Source organism: Phaenicophaeus curvirostris, chromosome 1 (assembly GCF_032191515.1).
Source record: "Phaenicophaeus curvirostris isolate KB17595 chromosome 1, BPBGC_Pcur_1.0, whole genome shotgun sequence".
Lineage (NCBI taxonomy): Eukaryota > Metazoa > Chordata > Aves > Cuculiformes > Cuculidae > Phaenicophaeus > Phaenicophaeus curvirostris.
Genome location: NC_091392.1, coordinates 154,953,253 through 154,975,607, shown reverse-complemented (window position 1 = coordinate 154,975,607; position 22,355 = coordinate 154,953,253). Strand labels below are relative to the sequence as shown.

Here is a 22,355-nt window from a genome sequence, read left to right as displayed (position 1 = left end):
TTTAGCCCATCTAAAATCTCTGGAGTAGTTTATCACATCCAATTAACAATTGAGGGAGCTGGAAGAGGAAAATTTCCTATATTACATGCACTGTTCAAGGATTATCATGAATTCATGCTTTCATATGAAAAGGAAAATGTAAATCTGTTTGTGTGCTCTGCCTGAAAGAGATTTGTGGTGAAATGTTCAACTTATATTTTTCCTTCCAGGTGGAGAAAGGCAATAGTTGTCAATGGTCTTTATTATTACTGTAGTAACTGCTAAAATATTGCTCAGAAGAATTAGAACAGAGAAATGTAGGGCATTTAAGGTCAACTTTGAAATTAACTCCTGGTGACATTTCTTTCCTTTCCCATTGACTGGAGCCTACATATATAAACCTTGTGACTGAGACAACTGCAGTGAGATTCAACTTCTGAAGACTGAATTTGAGTGTCGGAGTGTAGCTTTTAGCAATTTTACTGTCTTACTGGAATTCTACCTTAATGCATGTGTCCTGTTTTCAGATGGGATAGAGTTAATTTTCTTCCCAGTAGTTGCTGCATTTTGGATTTGGTATGAGAATGATTTTGACAACACATTTTGTTTTAGTTGTTTCCCTATAACTTTTATGCTTGGCTGAGACAGAGTTAATTTTCTTCGCAGTACTTGCTGTGTTTTAAATTTACTATAAAGATTTGATAACATACTTTTTTCAGTTGTTTAGAAGAATCAAGGATTTTTGAGTTCCCCATGTTTTGCTAGTGTACAGGTGCAAAGCCAGGGTCGACAACCCAAACTGGCCAACAGAATATTCTATAGCTTATCATCATGCTCTCTATAAAAATGGAAATTTGGCTGTGGGGTAGGTAGGTAACCCAAATCCTGCTTTTGGTTTTGAGGTAGCTGCTATTGCTGCACTTGCTGTGATACCTACGCTTGCTGCTGTCACTGAGAAGGCTGCTCAGGATAAGATGATGATCAGACAGTGAGTAGTAGTATATTAACATATTCTTTTATATTACTATTATTATTATCATCATCATCTGTTCTTTAATTGTTCTTTTAAAACTGTCTTTACCTCAACCCACAAGTTTTTCTTTTATTTTTCCAATTCTTTTTCCCATCCCACTGTGTCAGGAGGGATGAAAGGGTGGCTACATTTTAGTTGTCATTGAATAGCTAAATTATAATGACATATAGCCAGTGCTGTCAGCCACCATGTACAGTCCTTCTACTTTGGGAAGAGATCTTCCAGATTTATAGATTTCCAGAGGATTTCCAGATGCACAGATTTCTGTTGGAAACCAGGTAAGCAGGTTTCCAATAACCTCAAGTGAATGCACATGATGCTTGGCTGGAGGAGGCACCTCATGTGCTTCAGAGACACTGGTGTGCAACCTCATGGCAAATATGATATGTAATCTTGCTATAGAGTCTTATGGGTTTATTATGTTTATGCAGACACCAAGTCTGATTGCTGTAGATGCAGTATTTCTACTGTGTTTCTACTTGCCAGTGTTGGAAGGACAGAGGTAGGTGCTGGAAGGAGTCCTTTTCATATGGTTTAAACACCAAGGGGTCCTTGTTTGTCTTAGATAGACACATCACTGAAATGTGGTTAACCATTACTGTGCTTTAGAAACTGTCACATTGAAAGCCCTTCTGGCATTTGGCTTTCTTTTAAACCTTCTTGTTATATTTCTGAATACAAAGATATGATTTTAAATTTATTGTAGACTCAGAAGATTCTTTAATTTAAAATGACGAATTTGAAAATGGGTTCTTCAAATATATTTAGTAAACTATTCCATGCTCTGGGCTGGGGTAAGCAAGTGAGCTCACATGAAATAAGAGTATGTTTTCTATGGTCCCAATTAAAAAGTGAATAAATGATCAATATTTTTCAAATGAGAAGGCATTTAATCTCTATATTCTTTTCCCCGATTTTTTTGTTACAGATCTCAGTTAAAAGTGGGACTGGAAGTAAGAAGTCGAACTAAAAGTTTTACAAACAAGACAGTTGTCATAAGGGTTTTAGATCAACTGTGAAATCTCAAAGGACTGGATTTTCAAAGGTGCTTAGGACTGTCAGCTACACAAAATCTCCAGTGTCCCTCATCCTATTGGTTTCTACAGGCATAATGTGTATTGAAGGCCAAGGAAAAGCTTGCAGTTTCAAATTAAGGGAATAAATGGGAAAAAGAAGGAAGCTTCTGTCTTTGAAAAAATAAGTTGAACAAGCTTGAAAAATTGCTACTGTGTTTAAAGTCTGGCCTATAGGACCTTTTGCAATTTTATGATAAAGATAGATGATAGGTTTTTTTATTGCTAGTAAAGAAAAATAGTAAAAATTAACCCACGGTAAAGAACATGGTTTCTAATGATGAAGTTAGCCATTATCACTTTTTTATCCGTGAGAAATGGCTCATAGATGTTGCTAACTAGTGTCAATTGCTACCTACTGTCTTGTGCTGACAGATAACCGCTCTACTCTGGAAGGCACTTAAATGAAGTAGAATTATTTTTAGTTGCAGATACTTGGGAGCTTTGTGTCATTACTATGAATCATGTGACATTAAACACCTGTGGCAAACTGCCACCTCTGACAAACTCTTTACTGTGACCCATGAGTATATGCACAATTAATATCAGATTGTACATCATTAAATTTTCCTGTCTGACTTATGAATGAGTTCTGCCCTACAGGCATGGAAATAAGAAACAGCAATGATCCTGCTTACCAACCCAGGAACAGCTAACCTACTTCTGAAATGTCTTCCCTCCTGCCTTACAAAATCCTGTTAATTACAATGATGATATATCACTATACTTTCTTTTTCTAATAGGAATTTCAGTAAAAACTTAAAGCTATTTATATCAAATATTACTTCTTCCATCACTGACTGAAATTTATGTAATTTAATTAACTTATGCCTCAGTGATATTTTAGAAATGAAGTAGCTCTAAAGTAGGTATTCAATGGAATCTACTTAATATTCTATCAGAGTATACCGCATCATAAACTCAATTCTCTCAATAAGATGACAGTATGAATGTAAAAAGGTAGAGAAATTGGATCTTTTAACATAGCGTGAGGAAAAAACCATACAACTCAGACACCCTAGCAAAGTAATCATACTGAACAAGAGAAACTGATGGAAAACTAAAGTTTACTGGGGAGTAGGTGGCTTCCAGAGAGGGTGCTCTCAGTGGCAGTGGCAATGCTTCATAACATGCTTATTCAGTCTCTTTCAGAGCTGATGGGTGCTAGCATTAATTCTCTTTATTTTTTTTAGTATTTATTCAACAGAGCTAATTTCAATTGCATTCTGATCCATCTGCAGATAGAATTCAAAATATTCTTGGTTTTCATATTTCCTATAATTTAATTTTTTTTTAATCTTTTATTTTTACTTTAATCTTTTTTTTTAATCTTTTATTTCTCCTAGTTGTCCAGGCTCCATCTGCCTTAACTGCCTTTCCATCAACCCAGTGATGAGTGAAGTCATATGGAGCATTTCTGTGAATTTACAAGTAACTGTGTATGACTCTAGCTAAGGACTGCAGGATGAACCTTTATAACAAAACAACTGTCAAAATTTCCTTTTTTTCCCTTCTTTTTCTTTTTTTTTTTTGATGAAGTAACTCCTGTAGTACACGAAAAAAGGTTTCTGTAGCTTTAAACTGATATTTTCCAAAGTAGAATTTTGCAAATATAAATGTGAAGATTTTTATAGCAGAGAAAACAATTTATATTATCTTTTGTAAAGGTAATTATGTATTTCACACATAAAGATATTTTCTAATAACATAAGAAGAGACTACGAGAACCTGAACACATAGACAAGTGAAGACAAATTTTTTTTTCAGATAAGCATATGGAAATATTTCAGGGAAGAAAAACTGTTAATTATCATTATAGACAAAATTTGTCATTTGGATACAGTGTATATTTTTTTCACTTTAAAAATTTAGATTTCTATATTAATAGTAACATTCAATATGGGTTTCCTAATTAATGCAAATACATTTGATGTGTACACTTCCTATAAATTTAAGTCCCTTCTTCATTGCTCTTGTTATTAAGCAACTGCAGAGTGCCATCAAAGGGATGCAAGTTCCACCAACAATAAAAGCTTAATCTTAATTTAATTTCTGTGATTTAAAGTTATTAATATTTATACAAAAACAATGCATATACATGCAAAATCAGACATTTTAGATGTTCCTGCAGTAAATGCATTATACTTGATCAAAATCAACATAAGACAAAATGGATTCTGTTTGCTTACAGGCAACATAGAACATGGGCTGATGCAGCATAAGCCTGCTTCCATGAATCAGATAGTCTATTACTTCTCTTTGACACTAACAGGTAGCTAAACACATGTGCAAAACTAAAAAAGTGCTATGTGATGCTTCAAAAAAAAAATATTTGTTTTGGGATTGTTCTGTTATTTCTTAAATCACAACTCATGGTTTGTGAAGAGAGCCGGGGAACAAAAGTGGTATTTGTAGTCATTACAATAACTGCATGTATTGTTGCTTATACCTCCAGTGAGAATTTTTCCATCTAAAGAGTTAACATGGGAGGAGGCTACTTTTATCCCCGCTGTACCAAGGAGAGAAAATGCTCTGTTTAACCTTTGTAACAGGAATTTTGTGTATATTTTGAAACACTAACATTGTTGCATATAAGTTGTAAATGATTGAATTTTTAGAGCATACAGAAGACATATCAGGGTTTCTTCAAAATAGACATGAACAGGACATAAACTGTGTATGAACCAAGTGTGGGCCATGTGCAGCAGGCAGAACATTACCCAATGTGGAAAGGCCTTGATATAACTCTGCTTCTTGGCACAGACTTTACGATGATAGCTGTTGAGGTCATTTCAGTTCATTTGATAACTGTAAAAGGGCAGCTTCCCTTCAAATCAGGGAGCAGAGTTAATGAAGTCTGTTGCAAAGGTATCAGAGCCAGTTTGGCCATGGGAGGAAATAAAACATTAAACCATTTCTGATATGACTCAGGTTTTGGTTAATTGGTAGTTACCCTCTAAACTACCTGGCACTCAAAAGGCAACATATTCTTAATTTCTGGCAGCCCTTGGAATGCTAATGTTAAAAGTTGGCATAAATTATACTTAGCTGAGCCAATCTATTCCATGCCACTCTTACATACTTTGGCTGGATGGCTGATCATTTTGTTACTATTTGGTGTGCACTGCCACTTTTTCTTTATTCCTATGTTCCAATATTGATGCATTTTGGTTTTATTAAGTTATTGTTGCTATCTTGTAGATTTGCTTCGCACTTTCAGTGTTTAGCTGTTACCTACATCTGTAATCTTTATCTGTATAATTAATGTTACTTTTATGTTATTTTAATGTGAAATCAGTTTGAGAAATACATCATTTAGCTGTTAATATAAGCTTCAAAGAAATAAAGCTCCAAAGGTTGGAAATGACTTTGATCTTCAAGGCTTACTAATGACAGCAACACACTTAGAGCTGTGCTTACATATTGAAATATTTTCAGATAATCCAAATCAAGTCCCAAGGCAGTTAAAATTTGCATAAGTGGTTCAGGTTTCCAAAGCTCTCAATAAGCTGGCAACATGATGGAATATCTTGAACTTAAAGTGGAACATTAGGGATAATACTAAATATTTAATTATTTGAAAAAATAATTTTCATTATTTTAACAATAAAATGAATGAAACTTGGGCAAGTTTAGAATTTGAAACAGTAAAATGAAACATGGAGACAAGCAGTTGACACAACATCTGGAGAGAAAAAAAAAAGGGAAAAGGTAAAGGTACTTTTGCCTCTGTAATTAATTCACAACTGCCCTGCTTCACATAACCACCAACCCACTTTCTTCATTCAACCATATCTGATTCACACTTAACTTTGTAACTATGCAGCTGAAATTTGCTCAAAGAGAAGGTGTGTAAAGAATAGGAAGTAATAGAATGAACTCTGCACATGCTCACTGCCACAGGCATAAAAGATGCAAAAAGGTGCTCATCTTTTGGAGCTAATTCTTTTGACTCCTTTATGATTCTTCTCAACAGCTTTTTTCACTTTCATTTACTTAGCACTGTATGCCTGGGGATCCCCTCTGAGCTGCAGTAAGTTTTTTCTTAAAATATTCCCTAGCTCCCTCACCTTTTGATTAACTTAACCATACACCAGATCAAGCATTAAACCTGGTATAAGACAACTGAATTCATTATATATATTATGTTCTAATGCTATTTCAATTGATTTTGTACTGTAGCTGACCTAGAAACTTTAATCAGATTTCTCTCTTCCATTTCTAATATAAAACTGTCTATTAATAAATAAGAGAACACAAAAATGCAGCAACTGAAGATCACACAGGGGAGCACTTTGCATATTACTTTTGAAAGAACAGAAAGGTATCTTATAGTGTACAACACTTCTTTTCTTTTCCTGCTGGCAATTGTTGGAGTTTACATTAAATTGCAACTTCCTTTAAGTAAAAGCTCATGAACACAGAAAAGCAGAATGTTTTCTTCTGAGAGTAAAAGAGGCATTTTCTAGGCTACTCCGCATAATAATATACATTTATGTAAAATCTTTATATTTCGGTCTGATTTTTCCTTCATTTTTATTAATATAAATTTTGCTCTAGAATGTAAACATTATGAACAAATAAGATAATGGTTTTTACTATATCAATGAAGGTGAAACTGTTCAAAGTCAGAATGAAAATGGAAGCTTTGTAAAAATGAATTGTTCTATTCAGTACTACTAAAAGTAATTTGATGCAAAAATTGATTAGATTGATAATGTTTGCAATTGATTGTAAATTCAAATTTTAAATTTCTTACTGTGATATCTTACAAAACTGCAAACACAAAAAATATTATGATTTGTATCTCTAGAAATGTCATTTTTTGTAACTCAAAAGGCAGGTCTTGCCAAACTAACCTGATCGCCTTCTATGACAAAGTGACTCAGCTGCTGGATGAGGGAAAGGCTGTGGATTTGATCTTCCTGGACTTCAGTAAAGCCTTTGACACAGTTTCTCACAGCATTCTGCTTGAGAAACTGTCAGCCTCTGGCCTGGACAGGCGCACACTCTCCTGGGTGGAAAACTGGTTGGATGGCCGGGCCCAGAAGGGGTGGGAAATGGTGTGAAATCCAGCTGGAGGCCAGTGACAAGTGGGGTTCCCCAGGGCTCAGTGCTGGGTCCAGCCCTGTTCAATGTCTTTATCAATGACCTGGATGAAGGCACTGAGTGCACCCTTAGCAAGTTTGCAGACGACACTAAGCTGGGTGGAAGTGTCGATCTGCTGGAGGGTCGGGAGGCTCTGCAAAGGGATCTGAACAGGCTGGACCACTGGGCTGAGTCCAATGGCATGAGGTTTAACAAGGCCAAATGCCGGGTCCTGCACTTGGGGCACAACAACCCTATGCAGTGCTACAGACTAGGAGAAGTCTGTCTAGAAAGCTGCCTGGAGGAGAGGGACCTGGGGGTGTTGGTTGACAGCCGACTGAACATGAGCCAGCAGTGTGCCCAGGTGGCCAAGAAGGCCAATGGCATCTTGGCTTGTATCAGAAACGGTGTGACCAGCAGGTCCAGGGAGGTTATTCTCCCTCTGTACTTGGCACTGGTGAGACCACTCCTCGAGTACTGTGTTCCGTTCTGGGCCCCTCACCACAAGAAGGATGTTGAGGCTCTGGAGCGAGTCCAGGGAAGAGCAACAAAGCTGGAGAGGGGGTTGGAGAACAGGCCTTATGAGGAGCAGCTGAGAGAGCTGGGGTTGTTTAGCCTGGAGAAGTGGAGGCTGAGGGGAGACCTCATTGCTCTCTACAACTACCTGAAAGGAGGTTGTAGAGAGGAGGGTGCTGGCCTCTTCTCCCAAGTGCCAGGGGACAGGACAAGAGGGAATGGCCTCAAGCTCCGCCAGGGGAGGTTTAGGCTGGACATTAGGAAACAATTCTTTACAGAAAGGGTGATTGGGCACTGGAACAGGCTGCCCAGGGAGGTGGTTGATTCACCTTCCCTGGAGGTGTGTAAAGCATGGGTGGATGAGGTGCTAAGGGGCATGGTTTAGTGTTTGATAGGAATGGTTGGACTCGATGATCCGGTGGGTCTCTTCCAACCTGGTTATTCTATGATTCTATGAAATAGATTTTAATAGTAATATACTTTTCTGGCAAAGAAAACCTCCACGTAACCTACATTACTTCTTAAGACATAAAAATTAGATGTAAGTTTGACTGAAATGAACTATTGAAAGAAACTTTAACATTTCTTTGCTGTTACAAAAACAATTTACCACTATGACAGACTAGTTCATCGTATTAATTGGTAATAACCACATAACTTCTCTGTACTATTACTTAACTGTTTTCATTTTGAGTATTTATAGCAAGAAGCACCAGGTGTTTTTAAAGTTAGGTGGCTCAGTCTATTTGACGTATATTCAGATGGATAAACCTATTTCAGTCTAACTGAACAGGAAGCGAGGTCACTCAGTAAAGAATGATCAATAAAAATGGTGAAATAGGTTTTCTCCCAAGGACTGATAGCTAGATAATTTGAGGAAAGGATGGAGAAGAATCATGAAATACGCCTGAATCAATGTCTATTAATTTAAGAGCAGCACATTTCCTGGAATGAAAGAGTTGATGTTGTTATGTGGAACAATTACCATTTTCAATTAACTGACATTCACATAGCTTTGAGACTAGAGAAAGACAATAACCCTCAGCACCTAATCTCGGCTCTGCTGTTAGGTGAGCCTTTTGTCAATAGTTTTGTGGTATTATTTCAAAGGCAAACCCAATACACTGTGAGCAGTTACTTTCTTTGTCCTCAAACACTAAGAACCACATAGATACAGTTCAGGCAGAGTTCAAATGCAATGAACACTGTGACAACAGTCTTCCACATGAATGTGTGTAGATGTGTGTGTGTATATATATATGTGAATAGATACACCTAAATGAAAACTACGTGTGCATGTTTGTGTGAATGTTTTTAAATATCAACATATGTGCTGGGTTTTTAGGCATTGATTAATCATTCTGGTAGTCTTCTTTCCATGCTGTTACAAAAACATGAGCAGCTCAGTGAACTTTTATGGTTGTTATGGTATGTCACGATAAAATCATAGAATCATAGAATAACCAGGTTGGAAAAGACCCACCAGGTTATCAAGTCCAACCATTCCTATCAAACACTAAACCATGCCCCTCAGCACCTCATCCACCCATCCCTTAAACATCTCCAGGGAAGGTGAATCAACCACCTCCCTGGGCAGCCTGTTCCAGTGCCCAATCACCCTTTCTGTGAAAAATTTTTTCCTAATGTCCAGCCTAAATCTCCCCTGGCGGATCTTGAGGCCATTCCCTCTTGTCCTGTCCCCTGGCACTTGGGAGAAGAGGTCAGCTCCCTCCTCTCTACAACCTCCTTTCAGGTAGTTGTAGAGAGCAATGAGGTCTCCCCTCAGCCTCCTCTTCTCCAGGCTAAACAACCCCAGCTCTCTCAGCTGTTCCTCATAAGACTTGTTCTCCAGTCCCCTCACCAGCTTCGTCACTGTTCTCTGGACTCACTCCAGAGAATGTTGAAATAAATATCAGAGGTACAGCAAGCTATCTCATTAGAATTAAATTAAATTGTCTGCTCATCAATGCTATGTTTTATATCCTACTGCATTAACCACCATTTAATTTCCTTAAATCATTAAAGGCAAAACAAAACCAGACAAAATGAATGTTGTGGCCTTAACTGTAATAGTATAGAAAGAGATATTAGAGAGGAGGTCGAAAGCAAACTAGACAAAAATATAAATTACACTGTCAACATTGTGCTAGCGAGAGATCATCTAATACTGCTCTCCTATAAAATTATTCTGTACTTACATAAAAGGAACAGGAAACTATCGATCATTTAAAGATTTATATATTCAGTTATTCAAGGGTGTTCACTTTAAGACTTTAATAAATTTTTCAATAAAGTAATTTGGTATAATATCTCCAAAAATTTCCCCAAAAAACACTGTACCTGGATAACTCATGAAAGCTTCTGCTTTCAGCCAGAGTGCATAACAAGACTGTGCAAAGAATTTGTGCAGCCGATGGATCTCACTCCAAAGGATTTCTTGATCAGCAGCTGCAGCATATCTCAAATCCAGGACCATTTTTTGTTTGCTTTGAGAAAAAATGGGGAAGATTCAGTTACTGAGGTTGAATTAGATACCTAAGTCTGAGAGTTGTCCAGAAAATTTACTGTCTGATTTCACTTAGTCCTGGAGGAGATTATGTCCAACTGGTGCCAATTTCATTTGACAGTGAAACTGGACATCAGGCATTTAAATAAATAAGCTCTGTAATGTCTGAAAAGAGACGTGCTCTCATGTGAGCAGCAATCATGTTCAGGTCCAAAGTATAGGTAGAGATCTAAGTCTCTGAAAGGATATAATCCACTTAGTATGTTCTGAACGGGCTTAATAAACCTGACAGTGTAGAGTTCAGCACAAGAGACAGTCCTTCTCATCTATAAACTTGATGGGTGAAGAAAAGGAAAAACTAGGCTAACTTCTTACATCACTTCTCGAAGATTGAGATAATTCTCTCTAATCATAGAATCACAGAATCACAGAATCACAGAATAACCAGGTTGGAAGAGACCCACCAGGTCATCGAGTCCAACCGTTCCTATCAAACACTAAACCATATCCCTCAGCACCTCACCCACCCGTGCCTTAAACACCTCCAGGGAAGGTGAATCAACCACCTCCCTGGGCAGCCTGTTCCAGTGCCCAATGACCCTTTCTGTAAAGAATTTTTTCCTAACGTCCAGCCTAAACCTCCCCTGGCGGAGCTTGAGGCCATTCCCTCTTGTCCTGTCCCCTGGCACTTGGGAGAAGAGGCCAGCACCCTCCTCTCTACAACCTCCTTTCAGGTAGTTGTAGAGAGCAATGAGGTCTCCCCTCAGCCTTCTCTTCTCTAGGCTAAGCAACCCCAGCTCTCTCAGCTGCTCCTCATAAGGCCTGTTCTCCAGCCCCTTCACCAGTTTCGTCGCTCTTCTCTGGACTTGTTCCAGAGCCTCAACATCCTTCTTGTGGTGAGGGGCCCAGAACGGAACACAGTACTCGAGGAGTGGTCTCACCAGTGCCGAGTACAGAGGGAGGATAACCTCCCTGGACCTGCTGGTCACACCGTTTCTGATACAAGCCAAGATGCCATTGGCCTTCTTGGCCACCTGGGCACACTGCTGGCTCATATTCAGTCGGCTGTCAACCAACACCCCCAGGTCCCTCTCCTCCAGGCAGCTTTCTAGACAGACTTCTCCTAGTCTGTAGCACTGCTTGGGGTTGTTGTGCCCCAAGTTCAGGACCCGGCATTTGGCCTTGTTAAACCTCATGCCATTGGACTCTGCCCAGTGGTCCAGCCTATTCAGACCCCTTTGCAGAGCCTCCCGACCCTCCAGCAGATCGACACTTCCACCCAGCTTAGTGTCATCCACAAACTTGCTAAGGGTGCAATCATGTAGAATATTGTCCTTTTCGGCTGAATTTAGACCCCCATCTTATAAAAAATTTCAAGGGGAGAGAAGAAAATTCCAAGAAGAGTCTGATGCAGTCTGTGAGTCCATAGATACCAGCCTCTGTAATTTTGCACTAAGCTAAATCTTACTTGTGGGATGATACGTCTTACTTGGTACTCAATTCAGTTATCAGTAGTTTCTCCTGAGAGTTAAACAGTGATCTTTGTGACATTAAACTCAGAACAGGTGAATGAGACATGAAGCAAATGCCAAAGCCAGCTCAAGAAAGGAGGTAGTTGAGATACAGCAGAGGATAAAACTGCAGCAGCCAGTATTTACATCAGTTTAAGCTGCTGTGAAAACACAGACTTAGTAACGATATCTTTAAGTAACTCATCCAGAAAAATATATCTGTGTTAAATTCCACTTTTTTTTCTGCTTTTTTCATCAAATGTCTGTTTAGAATAAAAAGAATAAACAGTGCAAAGGCAAGAACACAGTGATTTTTACTTTCAGCCACTTTAAGAAGCAGCATGGCTTTAATTATGATCTAAAAATTTATGTCACATTTTTAGATCAAAACAAATGCTAAAATATATAAGAAATTTACCTAAAGTGAGACAAAATGTGAAAGAAAAAAATGACCCCACATCCTGCAAAAATAGAATAATTATAAAATTACTTTTTAAAAAGTTTGCTGGATTGTGAAATTACAAAAGAGGATGAGCTCACTTTTTCAGCTTCTGAAGAGAGTTCTGGAGCGTTCAGTTATCTATAATTACAAGGTATGACTACCAAAAAACAAGAATATTTTCCTGTTATTCAACTGAACTTAAATGTCTTTTTAATATATTGTCCTCATCCAGAGCTAGTGAAAATATTAGCTCTTTCTGCTGTGTAGAATGATTAAAGAATACGAATGAATGAAAATAAATACACCACTACTTCCTGAACAGATGGAAATATTTTTAGTTTTAACCTATTTCCCTGTGAGCAATTGAATTATAATCAACCAAAGATGTTAGTTTCTCCTAAAAAAGAACCCACAAACAAACAAAAAAACCTGCAAGTATTATTAATTTCTTTACATGCGTAAAAGAGATTTTGTAACCAACCATGAGATACAGAATTGTCAGAGAGCATTGTAAGTATTTATTTAGATTAGATTTAAAGCTTGAAAGAAATTTTGTGAATAATAATATGATTTTCATTTAAGGCTATTAACTAGTGTTATCTTAAGTTTTATATATGTGGCAACCGATTACAGTTGCAGGGAATGACAAGTAAGAGCCAGAAGACCAATAACTGTCTTGAAGCATGGTATCACAGGCAAAATTTGGAGTGTTTTAATTTTAAGTTCCTGAAAGTCTTCTTTGCTTCAGTCTTTACTGCCAAGGCCAGTTTTCAGGATACTCAGACTCTGGAGGAAAGGTAGAAAGTTTGGAGAAAGGAAGACTATCCCTTAGACAAGGAGGATCTAGTTAGACATCATATAGGCAAACTGGACACACACAAATCCATAAACCCTGATAGGTTGCACCCACAAGTGCTGAGAGAGCTGTCAGATGTTACTGATAAACCACCCTCCACCATCTTTGAAAGATCATGGAGAACAGGAGAGGTGCTTGAGGAATGCAGAGAGTTAATGTCACTCCAGTCTTCAAATAGGATAAGAAAGAGGACCTGGGAAACTACAGGCCAGTCATCCTCACCTCTGTCCCTGGAAAGGAGATGGAATAGCTCATCCTGGATGTCATCTCCAAGCATCTGGAAGAAAAGAAGGTTATCGGAAATGGTCAGCATGGGCTGATGAAGAGGATGTCGTGCTTTACAAATTTGATAGCCTTCTATGATGGCGTGACTCACTGGGTAAATGAAGCGAGAGCAGTGGATATTGTCTACCTTAGCTTTAGCAAGTCTTTTGAAACTTTTTCCTACAACAACCTCATAGGTTGCTTAGGAAGCTTAGGAAGTGTGGGTTAGGTGAGTGGGCGATTACGTGGATTGAGAAATGGCTGGATGGCAGAGCCAGGAGATTGTGATCAGTGGTATTGATAGCAGAGATAAGAGGGTTATGATCAGTGGTGTATTTTGTATCTAGCTATGTCCTGCAGTGATCAGTACTTGGCCCAGTTTTGTTCAACATATTCTTCAATAACTTGGATGAGATGACAAAGCTGGTAGGAGTGGCTGGTATGGCAGAAGTCTGTTCTGCCATTCAGTGAGACCGGGACAGGCTGGAAAGTTGAGTGAAGAGAAACCTAATGAAGTTCTATAAAGGCAAACTTAGGGTTCTGCATCTAGGGAGGAATAACCTCATGCGCCAGTACAGGTTAGGAGCTGAGCTGCTAAAACACAGCTCTGTGGAAGACCTGGGAGTCCTGGTAGACAACAAGCTAACCATGAGCCAGCAATGTGCCTTCATGGCCAAGAATGCCAATGGTATCCTGGAATGCATTAAATAAAGTGTGACTAGCAGGTCGAGGGAGGTTATCCTTCTCCTCTACTCTACCCTAGTGAGTCCACATCTGGAGTATTGGGTCCAGTTCTGGGCTCCCTAGTTCAAGAAAGACAAGGAACTACTGGAGAGAGTCTAGCCATGAAGGTGACTGGGGGACTGGAGCATCTTCTTATGAGGAGAGGCTGTTGGCTTGGTGTGTTTAGGCTGCAGAAGAGAGGACTGAGAGGGAACTTTATCAATGCTTGTAAGTATTGAAGAGATAAATGTCAAGAGAATGGGGCCGAACTCTTCTCAATGGTGCCCTGTGACAGGAAAAGGGACAATGTGTGCAAACTAGAATATTTTAGGAAGTCTCACCTCAGACAGGAAAAACTTCACTGTTAAGTTGATGGAGCTGTGGAAGAGACTGCCCAAGGAGGTTGTGGGGTCTCCTTTTCTGAAGATATTCAAAACCTGCCTGGACAGATTCCTGTGCAACCTGCTGTAGGTGAACCTGCTTAAGCAGACAAGTTGGACTAAATAATCTCCAGGAGACCCTTTTAATACCTACCATTCTGTGATTTGGTGATGCTGTGAATTATCAGCTTTGATAAAATCCTGGCAATTTCTGGATGAAGTTGGCATTGAGGAAGAGGTGAAACTGAAGTGGAAGAACAGTGGAATAAGGACAGAGAGAGAAGGAACAAGAAGCCCTACTGTCAGCAGCAACAAGCCATTAGATTGACCTATAGAAGCACCACTTTATTTTGTCCGTTTCAGGGATAAGTGGCTCTTACTTTCTTACTTTCTGTAATCTTACTTTCTGTATCATCTGGACATTATATATATACATAGTATATATATCTAAGTAGGATAAACACATGTAACATTCATGACTCTTGTTTAAAATCATCCACAATTAATTTGAGGTGATTTTTCATCACTGCATTTCTTTTAAATTTTCTTTAAATATGGGTGGGATTTCCCTTGTCTTAATTTACATGTCCACAGTGTAGATGACTACATGAAATAGTGAGTTTAGTCAAGCCAGCTAGTCATAGGTATCTAGCACAATTTGAGACTATATAGAGCATCTGGGATATTCACAGGCAGCACTAATGATATAGGGCCTGTGGAAATCATGCCCATACACTAAGGTTCTAAATACAGTATTAGAGATTTAAAAAGCTGGATTTCATCTGCTATGCTCTGATTTGAACATTTTCTTGAATAGTATAAATCTAATTTGAGCAGTTTTATAAATTCCTTGTTTACCAGCTCATCTAAGTCTTCCATTTCTTATAAACAGAACTGAAATAAACAACAAAAGGGAAAGAAAGAGATGCCATATAAGTGCAATTCTAGACAATTCTTTTCTTCAACTAGCTGGGAAAATTCTAGGCAGGAACATATATTTATGAACATAAATATACCTAAAATATGAAAGTATATTCTAGAATATACATCATATACAAATATGCCATGTGCCAAATCCTAACTCAGAATCTGGTTCACTGTACTGATCCAGGTCTTGATCCTACAAATACACATTTGTGTAATTATACGCAACAGGAGTAGTTTTGCTTGAAGCTAATCAAGTGTGTAAAATGTTGCTACGCTAAGATCTTGGATAACAGGCACTACCATCTTGGAATTTGTTCTGTTCAAATCTAAATTAGGATGAAGGAACTACTAGATTGAACAATAGCTCTAAAAAACAACTTTTACATAAATGTCAGTATAAGTGTCATGTTAAATCGTAGATTCAAATCTCTTTCTAATATACGAAAATGTAACTCCTCTTAACATTGAGCATCTGTCTAAATTCCATGAGAAAAAAGTCACTTATTCCATTTCTTAATATGTATTTTAATTTCATATATTCTGTAATTTTACGAAGTAAACAGAAAAGCTAATGGGTTTTCAATTCTTCTCCATATTTTATAAGTCTCTTAATAATTTACACACTCATTCATGAGCTGGTTTGTCAGGAGGATCTGATGTTCTTTGTAAATCATCATACTTGTGAAGATGCATAATAATCTGTCTTCCTAATATTATATTTAAAATCTTCCTTATTTCTGTAACTAAACAGTATTTTAAGTCTAATTGTTTGGATGAATGCTCCTATAAATGTTTCATCTTCATTGAGACTCATACTCGGAGTCTTTCATGGAATTGCTAGTTAAAATCTATATATTGCCATTAATGTTACGTCACAAATGTCCTGATTCTATTAGAAATCCTTCATAGAGTTTACATAGTCACAGATGTTCTACATTATTTAATTACCTTTAGCCCAAAGTTATTCTGCAAGGTTTATACAGGCACAGATGTTATCTTTTCCAAGTATAAGCTTTGGGCTAAATCTTACATTGGGGTCAAATCAACGAAAAGGTTACGACAAAGCGAACTGAAATATTTCCAAAGTTCTAAATAATAGTGTTGCTGATCATAACATCAATAAAACTGAATGTTATATACATAAACTGTTCCAATAAAAATGTAGAGGCACAATATTTTTTATTATCAGAAGCTGTTACATTTAGTTGTATGAGCTTCTCTAAGATGATGTAGTTCTACGGTTGAATCCCATCTACTTTTTAACACACTTGTGAGCTGGGGAAAAGGACTCTTTCCTCACTTTTGTAAGATTGAGGTGAGCATTTTGCAAAACAATATACACTATTTGCAGAATAAAATTATGCACACCAAGACCTGTTTTAGCGATCTTCAAGAGGTGGCAAAATACATATTACAGTAAATATTAATTAGTCAATATCTGCTCCATAAGGCACACTGTGTTACAGGAAAACCTAACCTGTGGCAAAAATAGCCTCAAATCTACACTGTAGCTCCCGATCAATAATCATTGTTAAGATAAAGTATACAGAGAAATTATGTAGGGTTCAGCTTGTTATAAAATTGTGCACATATAATGCATACTATCACAGAAACAGACCGGCATGGCAACTGTAATTTATGGCGAGTCTTGGTACCCTTATAATTAACCGAACCTTTTAAAAAACCCTCTAAAAGGACCTTGTATATAAACAATCACTATTCTATCATTAAACCTATGAGTGACTTCCATAAGAAACTGACACCCTCATTCATTTTTTTCAGAGGACAAAACATCCTATGTACTGTGATAAGACCTGCAAATAATGCACCTGTGAAGATGATGTACTGTGGCAGTATTTATGGATGGGTTATGTATAGAACTTTAATATATGTGTTTGTGATTGCAGATCTCTTTCTAAGATCAGTCTTTAAAAAAACTTCTACATAGTTGCCTCTCACTAGCAATAGATAGTGATTGAAAGGAATATTATAGAAAAGGCTATAAATATTTGTTTGCAGGAAAAACTGTTGAAAAAGAAGAGGTAGAAACATTTATAATGTTTTTTTGTGGGAGTCATTAACGAGGAAAAAATAATAATATCTCATAAAATGTATTGGAATTTATTAAGACTTAAATATACTTTGTCTTAGTACCACTGTAGCTGTGTGAATTCTTTAAGAAAATAATGCAAAAGAAGGTGGACAGTAATTGTAACTCTAGGTGGAAAAAGCTTCCTCTCATATATACAGCTTTGGAATCTTCTTACTATTATTGGCAACAAACAGTGTCATCATTGGAGTTTTCTGTCAAATCAGTTAGGAATTTAACTAGCCATGCTTTCCCTAACTCAGCTTTTGGACTGCTGTTTGAGGTAAATTAATCCATCATGGGCTATACAAATACATTTTCTGTCTTTTTCTCATGATTAACCCCACAGAAATTTGGTGAGAATTGGGCTGTGAAGATGTATTCCCCAGTCCAGATAAAGAAATATTTTCCTTATTTTTCATGGAAATTGAAAAATTTCCTTTTTATTTTCGCTGTCTTCGTTTCTGGGGAAAGGACTTTTATAGTTTTCTGAGGAGAAATAAAACAGCTTTCCTGCCATGGATTTTTACTTTAAATTATTTGGACCAAATCCTGTGTAGACTCAAAAACTCATGTCAAAATCTCCCTTTCTTCAATTACCAGAGAGAAAGTTAAATATCAGGACTGCAGTCAAACCAGTAGAATTCATATGCAGAAATCCAGATATGCACCCTCTCAGAGAGCTTACTTCTAATCTTTTGCCCACAAACATTTACAAAATTTGATCATTAATATTTCCTACAGCTAGAGTACAGTGTTGAGGGAGGCTAATATTTTATGTAATATATATTCATTTTTTTATCTTCTTGAGAATTCTTGTCAAGTAAATAAATAAAGTGCTATATTGCCACAAGGAATATGCCTTCTAGGAAATTGTGAACTAGCAGCAAATTCTTGTCTCATTGGTAGACCTCTAGACAAACATACAGGACTGCTATAGTTTCAACATTAACATCTGCCTGTGAACACCCTGTCCATCTTACATGGTATTTCATTACTATAGCACTTTTCTTTCCAAGAAGCATTTACTTTTATTTATCTGAATATTTTATTTAGAAGTCACCACTGTCCTTTTAAACAGAAAGAGCCGTATTTAAGTAGCAAACAGTAAAATCAAGTAAATATCCACAATATGCACTCTTACACTTCGGTCGATATGATAAGCATCTGTAATTTAAACATAATCAAGTGTTTCTTTTGTAGTCTTTGTGTTACAAAGCCTAAAATCAATTTTATCTATCAATGAGACAGTGAAGAATTCCAACAGGAATTTTCTCTGCCATGAATAACTATGTACCCATACTTTTCTCATCTAGTAAGATATTTGTATTTGTATGTTCCATTGAACTCCATTTTTTTTTGTATTGCTTAGTTGTAAAACCAGTTTTCTGGATAGAGTTACATGGAGCTTTTTTGTTACAGAACATTATTTGACCTATATGTGGAGTTCTTCATCCCACAAAGGTCATGATTATTAGAAAAAGGAAGGCAAGTAATACGTTTTCATTTTTTTTTTATTCATCGACTTTGTACGGTTGTATCTTACAGAAACTAGGTTCAGCAGTTATGTTGTACGTGTGTGTGTGCACGCGCGCAATGTTGTTCATTGCGTTGTCCCCAGTAAAATTACAAAACAAATGTTGAAAAAGTTAATAAAAGGTATTGCTTACATGTTTTGTGAAAGCTGCAAAAGGAGGATTGAAAACCAGGATTTTACAGCTGCCCTGAGAGAGAAAGTGAGGCTTACATAACTTATTCACAAATTCACACTTTCGGATATATCTCAGTTGATCTTGACTTCCCCCCAGAATTCTGATTCCCAGGTCATTCATGACTGAAGTTTTTTGAGATGCATAACACAGTTTCATCTGTGTGGTTAATAATGTGAAGAAAGGACATAGCCCTGATAGAGGCAGATTAGGAACCCAGGTCTGCAGTCTTTGAAGACCTCTTGGCTGCTGGATCAGATGTTATGTAGACATGACCAGAGACACCTTATCAGTACTTCAAGCAACAATGGAAACTTCAGTCTGAAACTGCAATCAACCACAAGACACAGAAATGCAGGAAATATGCTTCACTGATTCTCATGCTCATGGAAAATTGCCTTTATGAGGTGTTTAGTATTTTTGCTTCTACAGAAAAATGGGGTAATTTCTTTCTGTGCTCTTCAGGTCTTTGTCATAGGAAAGGAATTACTTGTCTTGAAATGCATAGCAAGTGTAGTTGTGTTGAGAGTATATCTTTGCCAAAAGCATAGCTTAGTGCTACACCTTTTGCTTAGTTACTCCTCTCTAAAGTTCAGTCCTTAAACAGTCTCCGTTCACTGCCTTTTGTAGCAATAAACTTAAGCAAGAACCCACCTCTCCAAAGTCTTATGTGTAAGTATAATGTGAAGAAACATTAATTCTCATCAAAATCCTTTGCATTTATCCCTTTAAAGAAATACCAGGCTTCTATTCCTCTGCTCATAGTAGGTCAGTTAATGAGCTTAATTGTTAACTTCATTGTTAGACAAAACAAAGGTAGCCATTTTCCTCTGTAGCAGATATAACAGAAGAGTTTAATAGCTATATGTAACGCAGAAACAACATAAACCCTAATTAACCCAATGAATTTTATTTGTATTCTTTAAACCATACACAAAACATTTTCTAATTCCTACTTCCTGGGCTTCATGCAGATATTTATTTTGATTAGAGTTAAATCATTTTCTAACAAATGGACTTCCTATTTATCATTTTGCATGACCACCACCAATGCAGTACTTCTATGTTTCACAAACATTAATCCATTTATTACTGCAAAATCCTGTGGAGACAGGAAAGTATCACCTCCAGTTATTTCTACAGATGTGGCCAAAGACCACACAGTCAAGGTTACATCAGATCCTGGAACTAAGCCAAAGATCCTGAGTCCCAGTCCAATGCCTTCCTGCTAAGGCTAGCCTGATAAATTTTCTTGCAGACTTCCTTTTTATTTGCCATTTCAAGCAACGTTTTGCAGCATGAAGTGATAATTATGTAACCTTATTTATAGCTTATCAACAATTTCCATAAATTGAAACACAGAATATTTCCTTTAGTAGAAAAGAAGTGAGTAAGATGCTTCAGTCTTTCCTTAGAGGTCAAGTCCAAGTGAAAATACTTTCAGAACTGCTGTTTGATAGTAAAGCAACTTAGCTGATTACCCGGAGGGTGTGTAGCATGACTTCTAAAAGAATGAGGACAGAGTGTTTTAATGAACAGGCTTTTTGGCACCATTGCTCTTAGTTTTCAAAACCTTTTATATGTATCTTCTTATAGGTGCATTTAATCTAAGGATCTATACTGCCAGACTGTTAAGGCAAGATCATTATTAAGGAAAAAAAATGCAAGAAACGACACTTTACATGTTTTTTTAGTGGAAGTATTAAATTTTTATCTATTACGAATCTGCCAGCTATTAGATACATAGTAATTTTGTGTTTAAGTCTGAGCAAGCATAATGTCCCTTTTTATGGTCAGTGGAGGAAAATCTGTAGTCAATCATTCATCTGACCAACCTTGGAATGAAATTTATTGTGGAAATACCTGTAGCTTTTATTGAACAAATAACTATATTTTTGAAGACTCAAATTTTGACATTTAACTTTTGGATACCTGAATTAGCACAGATTAATTCTATCCCTGATTGGTAAAATAGATATGTTTGATCTGACAGCAACATCCTCATGTTTTTCCTTCTCACTGATGTTTTTTTAGAGCAAAATGCATCTTGGTACTGAATAGAAACACAGTTTATGAACTGTAATACTTTGTAGCACAAACCCATTTATTTTAGAAGAAAAATTAAAGAGAGGATTTAACTATTTAAACTTCTTTATGAATTATATGTAATGCTTTAAATATTTCTTCTGTTTATAAATTGAAAACTAATGTTCTTTATAGTCTATCCAGAATATTACACAGCTTCACAAAATGGCTTTAAAAAGATGATCCTCCAAACTACATGTACCACATAATGGAGATAATTTCATAGTACCAATCCATTTCAACACAAAATAAAAAACTCAACCCTTCAAGCAATGCACTTTAGGAACAATACCAGCTTTCTAGATTTCATTATCTTCCTGTGTAAGAAACACTTTGTATTTCATGAATTGGGTCCATCTGGCAGACAACAGCAAAAAAAATGCTTTCCATAGTGAGCAGCTAATGTCATGGGGACAATTCATTGTGTTAAGTTACAAAATGCACAGATGCAAGTCATCCGAAAAAGCGTGGCTTATACCTCAAATTTGGGTATATCTGGGCTCCACATGACTTTGCCAGTAATTCCTGACATAAAGTGATTTTTAGAGTATTATCAAAGGGGATGGTGTTGTATTTGTAATTTAGAGTAAGTCTAGAGAATGATCAGAGCATTGTCAGGGTAATTTAGGTAAACTTATTTTATTTGTAAAGAAATAGACCAGTAAGAAACCCACATGTGGTCACATTGTACTGGAAAACTGATTTGTTCTTAGTCTGCTACATTTGGATATAATGGTGCCTTTCAGGTACTAAAGGAAAAACATTTATTTTGGGACAAAATTCTGACCAAAATATTGAATGGTCTGCTGCTTCATGGGTATTTTCTTTAGTAAGGTACTGCTGGGGTGCCATGTACCCTGTCAGTAATATGTCTAGTGTTATCTTATAACAATATTAAATACATTTCATTTATTGTTTGATCAGCTTTAAAGATATTGTTTTATAGAAAGTCTGAAATGTATTTGCAGGCTTTCCATATACTTAATATACATCTGTTTTCAGCATTTGGAAGATAGTAAGTTTGGTCGCTTACTTAATTACCACTCTGAGACTTACTAGTTCTTAGTAAGCAGTGAATAACCTAACTGCTTCTCAGATGTAATCAAAAAGAACGTTGCCCCTGATAAAAACCAGCTGCTTCCAACTATCATCATTCTTATATGTGCTTCTTACT

General features: G+C 36.9%; 1 protein-coding gene across 2 annotated transcripts in view; it reads right to left on the bottom strand.

Annotated features, from left to right (window-relative positions):
* The window catches only part of GPC5 (glypican 5), a 643,004-nt gene that overhangs the window by 162,629 nt on the left and 458,020 nt on the right, over positions 1 to 22,355 (bottom strand). The window lies entirely within an intron of this gene.